Here is an 11,578-nt window from a genome sequence, read left to right as displayed (position 1 = left end):
TGGGTCTTGGATTGTTTAGTGTCGTGAACCATTGTTCTTCTGGTCGTTTTGCCGCTAAACCCCAACTGAGGCCCAACAATTGCCCCACTTACTCCCCGTAGAGGCAGACCAGGAACCCAGTAGCTTATATATACTCTGACAGGTGTGTTGTTTTGAGTGCTGTGGGTGGTGAAAGGTTGTAGACGAACTTGGCCGTCGTTGTCTGTCTAACATTGTTTCAGCCAACAGACAGTGGAACAAATCACTGCCGATTTCAAGGAGGGTGTTGGCAAAAACATCTCCACCAAGACCATCAGGCGATCATTAGATGGGAGTTGCCGACCCACCAGAGTCGCATTGGTAACACCACGACAGAAGACTACGTGTCAAACCGGGTGAAAGATCATTAGTACTGAACTTGAATGACTGGAGACTGGTCGCCAGGTCCGAATTGTCCGGTTTCCTGTTATTTCGAGTGGGTGGGGTGGTGGTACGTACCTGGTTGAAGCTGCACCGAATTCTGCAACCGTCATATCAAAAAGGGAACTCTTAAGGTAGTTGGAGAGTGGAAGGTGAACAATCGGTAATGGTCTGGGCGAGTTCAACTTGCACACCTTCGAACGTCTGGTAGGTCCAGACCCATCTCTAAACGGTCCAATTTCGTGTCCCTCCTTGCAGACCACCTACATCCCTTCATGGTAATTGTGCATCCACAGAGCATTGCTCTCTTCTAGCAGGACAACCAAGGTTAGAACATGCTGCGGAAAGGAAACGTCCTTTCGAGGTTTGAATCTTCTACCCAGGAATGCGACGGAATTATTTCCATCCAACAGGTATTTGTTGAATGCTTTCGTGAACTATTGGGCTCAACGCCTCGCCGTCTGATTGCCATTATCCGGGCGATAGTTGGGCATATATCCCCTTTCCAGTAGGTTCCCATTATTTCTGTCCACTCATTGTAAATCACAACAGTTCCTATTCTGATAATTGCATTTTTCGGGTATTAGGAAATAATTCTTAGAACACTGCTGTATATAGATTCCCCCCGCACCCCTAATTATCAATACTTCAATTTATTCAAGTTTTTTCAAACTTTTTGAAAAAAAAAAAACGTTTCTGTGTGAAGATGGACAGTGCAAGGAATTGTGGACAATGTAGACAATATTAATTACTTTATATTAAATTTACGAAAGTTATTAATAATCGTAGCAAGATTTCTCTTAATATTGATAATCAGAAGGGTATCAATATACGTATTAAAAGTGGTCTTCCAGAAGGAACTCACATAGGCCCCATATTATTTAAAATTTTCGTAAATGATATATTTAATGTTGTTCAGTGTCTTTATTGATGTTTATGCTGATCATATAATTTTGTACACAATTGGGAGAGAGTTAAATAGAATGATTTCCAGTTTTCAACGTGATCTTATTCAAATCCAAAAATGGATTCATAACATTCAGTTATCAATAAGATTTTCTAAAACTAAATTATGAATTATAAACTTTACAATCGGTGAAGTAACATCCACATTACTTATGTGGATGTTACTTCAACGATTCTGTCCTCAAACCGTCTGTCCTCAAACTTTCTTTCCTCATTACTCATGTGTGTGTGCTATGAACGGTTTGATTGTTATGATGGAAGAAAAACCCGAGTTTCCAGGAGGAAAAACCAGGCCACACCTCGGCAGTGACTGACTAACTACCACCTAGTAAAATCAGCATAAAACCTGTTGTTCTATAAGGAAAGCATCAGTCAGATTCAGGTTCCATAATAAAAAGAACCAAAGCTATTTTCACCAAATGTGAGACAGCAGATTCACTTGTCTACTGTGCTTCTCAAGAGGCATCACCAAGTCAGTTAATGAATTCCTTGCCTTTGTTATGAGGGAAAATAACTCCACACAATAATTTCATGCAACAGACCATCTACCAAATTGATAAATAGTCTCAACTGTGTACACCTATATACAGAGGAACTCTTCAATCGGGCTCATATTTTATTACAATAAATTCCGGTTAACTCTCTATTTCCAACTATACTGGGTCATTTGTAATAGGCGCATGCGTGGTTTATATCCAGTTTTCCTTTGGTTTCGAGAGTTATTCACTCTCAGATACTGCATCGATGACTGATATTAAATTGGAAATCAGTTTTCTCTTGAATAGGGATAATTGTTCACCTTTGCAATAACTTTAATTATATTATTCAAAATTGAATATAAAATCAAATGATATATTTTAGAATTCAAGAAGGAGATGTTAAATTATTAGTAATTTTTTCATATATTTTGAATAATTTAAAATAAGTTTTATGCACCATTACATAACATTCATAAAATGACCGTTGAATGATCTCTAAAACTTTTTAAGTAATATTTTTAGATTTCAATATTTCAAATTATTCTTTTAAATTGTGATTACAAATATACCCATTTAAAATTCGCTAAAAATGGCACCCACACTCGTATAAGAATTCTTGTATTAACAAATAGAGCTATATAAGTATATTTTTCTAATTTTGGAGCGTATTAATATTATAAATAAATAAATAAATAAATTTTTCATTTATTGCAATTATGCTGTTAATATGCTGCTATACAGTATATCTTGTGCTTTAAACATATGATTTCATTCTGAACCTAAAATTCTGGTAATATAAATTACGCGTGTTCTCTTATATTTAGATAAATATAAAAAGTCCAAGTAATATAGCTGTACTTCATTCCTAATGAACTGTGATGAATTGAGAGTGGAGAGAACTTCTGAGAGATGATTCATCCATTAATTTAACTGCCGTCTTTTTAATAGAATCTAGAAGTCTGAGAGAGATTTTGGGGACAAGTCCACAATGGGAGATCAGCATTCCAAGCAGGGGCTTCCCCTGTAGTACACTTGGTAGAATTTCTGTCTTCCCCACACCGGATGGAAAAGACATGGGTTCGAGTCCTGTCGATGATGTGAGGAATTTTTATAGGCATTTTTCACAACGGGGCTGAGTTATTCGGTCACAGTCGAAGGAACCATAGTTTTTTCTTCGGGTCTTTCAGGTTTTTCTCCAGCAAACAGAAAATCGACCACAGAATACATGCAATTTACACACTGTATACACGAAGCAACATGTCTTTAGTGCCGATGCTCTTAAAACCTAACAATAACAAGAACACTAAATGGTAGGGCGCAGTTGTGATTTTTACAGAGTGAACTGCTGTTTGGAAGAAAAGTAACGCTGAGAAGAAAATAGACAACCCTGTCTTTTAGATGCAGAAGAAGCAATATTCAGGGTTAATCGCAACATGATATATGGAACCTTGCCCAGATAAATTCTTTTTCCGAGATATGGTTTGCGAGGATTCAGTTTTAGAAGAATTAAAATCAACTCAGTAAAAGAATACTGTCGACTTCATCGTCATCCAAGAACCAGATGACATAATAGGGCTGAAAGTAGAGGACTAGTAGCAGGAAGTGATAATGGGGTTCTACGGTGAACGATGAAATGAATGGTAGCAGAATTTAAAGTCAAAGGAATGGGTTATAATTTCAAAGGTGCTACCTGGCTATTAATTGGATAAGTATCTCACAGACAGAAAGCACAATTTAATTATGGTATACCTTTAAAACATTAATCACAGAAGCTTTGAATTCTTATATACCATTAAAATACTCCACGAGGAGGATTCCAAGTTGGATGAATAATGAAGTTGCCAGATTACTTGAGCAGAAAAAGTCGGTATGGAAATCTTGCAGAGGGGTATAGAATTCTGTATCGGCTACAAATTGAACTGAATTAGTGCCACAGAAAATGGCTCGCAAAGAGTGGGGACAAGGAATTCTTCACACACACACATATATACATATATATATCAAAGAAGAGAAGGGCAAACCAGGTCGGACCTTTCTATAATGGACTTGGGATAGTATTCGATACCCCAGCTGAAGTTGCAGATGAACTGAACAGCTTCTTTGCCTCGATATTTAAAGAAGAAAAATGCTTTACGTTAATGAGAAATTCTGGGAATGAAGTTGAAAAAATATGTAATTAATTATTTTAAAATTTAACGTTTATTTAATGAAAACATATTCGAGCCTACAGGGCAGTAAGGCTTCTGGGATTGATTTCCTTCTCCCTTAAGATTATATCCTATAATCTTAAGGGAGAAAGAAAGTGAGTTTATTGAACCATTGGGGATAATTATGAGAGCATCAATGCACTCGGGAGTGATTCCGTTGGATTGAAAAGTGCCAATGTATCTCCAATACACAAGGGTAATTCTAAGAGTGAATTGGGAAATTACTGGGCGGTTAGACTAACTTCAGTAGTTGGTAATATCATGGAGACAATGATCAAGGGTGGAATTCGGGATAATTTAGAAATGGAATTGAAAATGATTTTCAGCATGGTTTTGTAAAGGGAAAATCGTGTTTAACTAATCTGTTTAGCTATTGTGACAGGGTCACTGAAGAGCTGGACTTAGCGAATAATTTCGATATTGTTTATTTCTATTTAAGCAAAACCTTTCACTCTGTCCCACATGAACGGTTATTTCCAGAAAACTGGAACAGGTTGGAATCAGAGAAAATCTTTAGATGGTTAGCTGGATGGCTTCAGGACAGGAGGCAGAGGGTTGTAATACATGGTTATTCCTCAGATTGGGTTGACGTAAGAAGTGGGATTCTTCAGCGATTTTTCATAGAGAATATTTGCGAATTCAACCAGAAGAATCTGATGAATGAGTTTCCGAAGCGTCGTTTTTATGCATCTCTTTTTTCATGTTCAAAAGAGAAGTGGTAGTAGCGATTGACCTGCAGTCTTTAAGAGTCGAAGTATTTTTTAATTTTCCGGACAGAAAATACTTTGTTTTAGCCAAGATTGCGTAAATAATGTTTTTCAGACATCGCTTTAAAATGGAGGTAATGGGATTTAATTTGTACACAATTACACGGATATTTAGCGTCAGGCCTATGTACAGGATTAAAGAAGTTGCTAAATTAATATTTGTAAATTAAAGTTACTAGAGGGGGATATTTTATACGTATTCTGTGGCCAAGATGGGAGATTCAGTTCAGGGAGGAATCGTCTGGACAAACAAAGTGAAACCCCTCACTGAAACCTAGTGATTGAAAAGATGGATGGACTTCTCTCTGCATAACAGGTACTCCTTAACACCTGCTCCTTAAGACCTGTCGGCGTACCTGTACATAACAGGTACCCTCCCCATTTTCAAAACCCTCCAGGGCATCCAAAAGGAAAATCACGAACTAAGAGAACAAAACATGAAACTAATTGCCAATCAGAAATTAAGGGATAACAAATTAGACAGCGCCCTAGCACAGTTACAAGATATTAACAGACGAGATAACCAGACATCTGAACTCCTACGAGCTGGCCCTGCTACCTATCTTAAAGAAGCAAAGGAAGAGCATGACACTCGTCGCAGGACTACCCTCCAGGCAAAATAAAAACAGTACTGCACGAAGCTGATCCCCGCACGGAACAGATACGCCCTGAAATTGTAGAAAGTACTAAAAAGTACTTCCCAAACAGAAGAAATTCAAACTGGAGAACTGAAAAGAGAGCAGAAACAACGGTCTCTAACACTACGTTACCGCAAGTCAACCTAGCATAGATATGTGCTTCTCCAAATGGGGGCCTTTTCCACTTTTCTGGCAGAGATCAGCCACAACATGCTGTAAACAGCCCTCAGATTCCACAAACTGCCAGAAAGCAAGATAATATAGCAGATTTTTTCCTAACTGACACTCCGCAAGAAGCAGCGACAGGTGATAACTGGGAATTAGCAATTTAGCAACCTTATCCTCCACAGATCAAAGATAGCATTGATCATAATATCTGGTGAAGGCAACCAGATGAGCCTAAATCAAAAAGAACATTGCGATCCAGAATCAACTAACAATCAATCGGTACTCCCGTGCTCCACAAGCATAAATCCTTCCTATGCGTAGGTTGCAACCAGGCAGGTGACAAATGCAAAAGAAAACGCCTGCCCTCAGATTCCTCAAAATTAAGTAACTAAAACCACAGAGATTCCTCAAACAAGACGGGCAAGCAGAATTGAACAGGGTAAATCCCCCAATACTGAGAGATCATGAGCTCATTGAAAAGGAAACAGTAAGGATAGCGACTCTTCAGCCCAGGCCCTGCAGCCCAACGTAGTCTACAATATTTCCGCTGTTCAAACGAGGAGTAAAGTGTTTGTGTCACTACTAAATCCGTCCACAAAGGGGTCTGATATGAAGTCCCTGTTTGCACAAGAACATGGAGTATAGGTGGAAGTAAAAGTATTGAAGGCTAGACACCTAACTTATGCTTCCTTCGTCATCTCGTGTGCCCCTGACAAACAACGAATTGTCCTAAACATCAAGCCGCGTTCCCCAGGAACCCTGGTCAATCCCTACTTGGACAGGAACTTTCAATCTCCTACTAAAATACGAATGAGCAGTCCATCTGCATAGCAACCAGCAGAGATGACAAGCACAACCAGTGACTACATACCAGTGAAATTTTTAATGCAAAATGTCAGAAGCGTTGTTAACAAACTTGAGACATTACAGTCCCTCTTTACGTCTAGATGAGTTCGATCTAATTTGCATTACCGAAAAATGGCTCCTTGAGGGGGAACCATCAGTTGTAGCTGCTTGATTAGGATTAGAAGTTGGTAGCTGTTTGATTAGGATTAGATGTTATATAGAATTTAATGTCGTCCGCATAAGACAGAGTCCTGCTGTGATGCAAGGAAGGGCTCAAGGGCTGCAGCGAACAGTAAGGGGGACAGGACTCCTCCCTGTGATACTCCTCATATGACCATGGAGGCCTGAGGTTGGGGAATGGTCTGAAAGTGCTGGCTTAATGGCCTTCTCGAAGAGTTTCAGGAATCCACAACTGATGGCGATCGGCCTGTAGTCCTTCGGTCCCTCCAGATGCTTCATTTTGATATTGGGCGCGCAAAGTATGTGTTCCAGGTTTCTGGCGGATCTGCGCTAGTGATGATTTGATTAAAAATATGCACCAGAATATTAACAATGTACACGCGGCATATTTGCACAATGAACAGTGGAAACCCGTCTGGACCTACTATTGACTTCAGCTGTAGCTTCTTTATGATCTCGATCAGTTGGTCTCTCGAGATAGCAAAATTAGTGAATACAGGGTAGCTCGTGGGTCCTACCACTGGAAAGACGGACTGATTATGCCGCTGATTGGGCTGCTCGAAGGTCAGCTTTGTCCATTCCATGAAAGTCTTCTCTTCAATTGTAGACTGATTTGGCGTAAACTCGCGAATTCTTTTTGAGTGTCGCATCCTGTCGATTATCAGTTCCTGTGAGCCGTTCTTTTTTGTTTTAAAAATAAAGCTCTTTTTCTCTTATATATGATGAGATCCTGTTGATTATTCGTCCTTTGCCATCGTCGGTAGGCCTTTTGCTCGCGATGAAAAGCGAGTTTGATTTCTGAAATGAACCATGGGGACGTTCCTGATGTTATCCAAACTTCTTTTGATGCTGCAGCCAGCGCTTCTTGTCTGAGTCCTTGAGCTAAGCAGGATAAAGCTTGCCTCGGAGGGAGGGTATATAGATTCTGCCAGTTAAACTCAGTTAGGCGTTTAAGAATTATTTCAGGTTTCAGTGCTAAGCTGCATCTATCGATTGGAACAGAGAAAATTTGCACGCGATCGGGATGTGGCCTGTCTGGAACCTAAAGAATTGTGACAATGATATGCATGGTGTCCAAATTGTGATAAAGTAGATGTAAGATATTACACCTCTAGTTGAGGTATCTACAACTTGTACGAGCCCTACCGTATGAAGCATAGAATCAAGGTTACTTCTACCATCTTGCTGCCTTGACAGTGGCATATTAAGGTCTCTTGTGACAATTGTAGGGATTCCAGAATCAAGATTACAGGCAAACCATGTGTGGAGTTCCAACACCGTGTCTTAAGTGTGGTCTGGGGGTAGGTAGACTACACATACCTGCGTTTTATTTGTCTCCTTGGGTAAATTTACACTCAGGGCCTCAAAGTTATCCGTTTGGCTGTATTTAATTTTCCCAATCAAAAAGTCATCTTTATGGAATATGACTACACCTCTACCTCTCCTGGTGCCGCTCGAATTTGCTAGAGCATTGTACTGCATGGGTTTGGCGATAATTTCCATGATGGTTCCCCCTCAAGGAGCCATTTTTCGGTAATGCAAATTAGATCGAACTCATCTAGACGTAAAGAGGGACTGTAATGTCTCAAGTTTGTTAACAACGCTTCTGACATTTTGCATTAAAAATTTCACTGGTATGTAGTCACTGGTTGTGCTTGTAATCTCTGCTGGTTGCTATGCAGATGGACTGCTCATTCGTATTTTAGTAGGAGATTGAAAGTTCCTGTCCAAGTAGGGATTGACCAGGGTTCCTGGGGAACGCGGCTTGATGTCTAGGACAATTCGTTGTTTGTCAGGGGCACACGAGATGACGAAGGAAGCATAAGTTAAGTGTCTAGCCTTCAATACTTCTACTTCCACCTATACTCCATATTCTTGTGCAAACAGGGACTTCATATCAGACCCCTTTGTGGACGGATTTAGTAGTGACACAAACACTTTACTCCTCGTTTGAACAGCGGAAATATTGTAGACTAAGTTGGGCTGCAGGGCCTGGGCTGAAGAGTTGCTGTCCTTACTGTTTCCTTTTCAATGAGCTCATGATCTCTCAGTATTGGGGGATTTACCCTGTTCAATTCTGATTGCCCGTCTTGTTTGAGGCCAATCAAAAATTACAACAACTGGAAATGTATTTAGATTCAATCAGTCTAGAATTTAATCATGCTAAATCAGCTGAAATGACCTTTACAAACAAAAGGTTAAGGAACAATATACAAATCTGAATCGCAGGGGAACCTGTAGCAAAAGTCATTTTACTTAAGGACTTAGGCTTAACGTGGGATGCGAATCTCACATTTCAGCAGCATCTAAGCGTCACCAAAACAAAGACCTATGCAGCAATGTGGTTGCTACGCCAAGAGCTCAAAGGAATACATGATCCTCAGCTAATCATCCTATATGTCCAACGTTGCCTTTATCGCATTTCATTGTATTCCTCCATCATCTGGTCCTCAGCGCCCAAAATCCACTTCATCAAATTTCTCGGGTTAGAGTAGAGGATCCTTGAATATCATAACAGAATAACAGGGAGACAGTATACCATCTCTAGATCGGTGCTCTACTGAAATTTAGACGTGATGCCTTGGAAATATCAGATTGCTGCCCAAAATATTCTTACACATTACTAAACTCATAACCGGACGCATAGATGCCTCCAGAATGGACGACATCCTAAGGACTCCAAGCAGAACAGGACGCTGTCAGACGGACCCTTGGACTTCCTCTTCAAACAGGGCTAGACAATCTAGGTCGCCTAAGTGCTATATTCCGCGGAAACACTGTCCAGCTGATCAACAGACTAACGGTTGAGCTGGACAAAGTTCTGTGACTCAAAGGTATATAGTACAGAGAATCTATAGGAAACTTTCAAGTGAATGGAGCTCTGACATCTACTCCCACTGGAAAAGCTGTGCCTAAATTTGTAAATTTGTTTACTGTTAAATCGGCCACTGAAATTTGTAAATATTTCATATTTATGGCTGTTATTTATGTAAGTTGTCATCCACTGATTGTAAAAAGTGATTTATGTCTTTCATATTTAATATAAACTTGTTTGTTTATATAATGTAAATGATTAAATATATTATGGAACGCCCTCCTGGCTAAATGGCCGTGTAAGGGGTACAGTACAGACCATATATATTGGGTCAATAAACTGATTTAGTAAATAAATAAATAAGAGTTGAATACAAATTTCTGACTTGGGAATAAATCCAAATATATAATTTTTTTTAAATTCATTATACCATAATATATTGAATTTATTGGTTTGTGCTTAAATTTTGTTTTTAAGTTTACTTCAGTCAAATAGTAGCCATCCGTTTTACATCTTTTATCAGAAAAAAAAAATATATATACAGTATATATATTTTTTAAAAATTATTTTAAAAAAAGATGGAGCTGTTAGTCTCGTCCATTTTCTATCGTAAAAAGAAGATAAACACTTCCAATTAAAATCATGTATATATTAGCATTAGTAACAGTAGAAGTGATATTGAGAATTGTATACTGAAATTTCTGTTTGAGAATGGCATGTAAACATTACCTTGTTGAGTGTTTTTATAATCCTTAATGAATTTCGCTATTATGTGCTTGATGAAGGCTAATAAATATTTTGCAAAATATTTTATATTGTATTTTACTATTCCTTTAATCTATTGTTTTTGGCTGGGGCCAAATTTAAATGTATTTTAAAAGTAATTGAGGAAATTGGAGGTAAATAATAGTTTAAAAGATGTTGTTCATTCTTTACGTTTCAACACAATGTATACATGCAATAAACACAAGAATATGAGTGTTCGCAATTAATAACAATTATCAAATACACTTTTATCATTCTTAATAAATCCCATGTAACTATTTCCACCTATTTCCACCTATCTTCGAATATGAAGATAGGTGGAAATAGGTGACATATACTCGAATATGAGTATAACACACTGATGTGATGATAGAGAATAAAATTTTATGCTGTTATTAAAAAAAAAAAAAAAAAAATTATATTCTTTTAAAACAACATAAAATTTATTAAATGCTCACCGAAAATAATTTATTAATCTTTAATGAATAAATCTAATCTTTAGTGATATAACTAAAGTTTTAATACACAATTTTAAAAGTTTTATAAATTAATAACAAATAACTTTAGATATCAGAAAAGTGCATTCTGCTCAGAACCGTGATCACCCACGGCCCAGAACTGTGATCACCCACAGTTCTGGTTCTGAGGAACAGAAGCAAGGAAATTTATCCTCCTTTATCGTGGCGTATTCGGTGAAGGAGGATAAAAGCAAATTTGCTACTTTTTCGTGTTTCGGGGAAGCAGCCCGCAAGGGATTTGCTTCCTTTAAATAAAATAAATATTAGAATCTTCACTTGAAACCAATATTGTGCGCGGCTATCTCCTTGCTCCAATACCCAGTTGAAACCAATATTGTGCGCGGCTATCTCCTTGCTCCAATACCCAGCGTTTTGCCAGGCACAGAATATGCGAGACTACGACTTACAATCATTCTCACTTTGACCTAGTAATACTTTCTTTCCTGAAACTCATCCGTGTGTGTCCTATGGTCGGTTTGTCTGTTATGCTGGAAGAAAAACCCGAGTTTCCGGGAGGAAAAACCATGCCACACCTCGTCAGAGACCGACTAACTCTACCACCTAGTAAAAACAGCATACAACTTCTTTCTATAAGGAAAGCATCACTCAGTTGCAGGTTCCAAAAGAAACTTAACCGAAGCTGTTTTCACCGGATGTGAGATCGCAGATTCAATTGTCCACTGCTTCTCACGAGGCACCACCACGTCAGTTAATGAATTCCTTACCTTGGTTATGTGGGTAGATGACTCCACATCATGACGCAGGGCATCAGACTTCGACCAATATGGCAAATAATCTCAGTTGTCGACATCTATATATAGAGGAAGTCT

The sequence above is a fragment of the Mastigoproctus giganteus genome, chromosome 11, assembly GCF_048544385.1.
Source record: "Mastigoproctus giganteus isolate SK-2022 chromosome 11, ASM4854438v1, whole genome shotgun sequence".
Taxonomy (NCBI): Eukaryota; Metazoa; Arthropoda; class Arachnida; order Uropygi; family Thelyphonidae; genus Mastigoproctus; species Mastigoproctus giganteus.
This window is presented reverse-complemented; position numbering follows the sequence as displayed.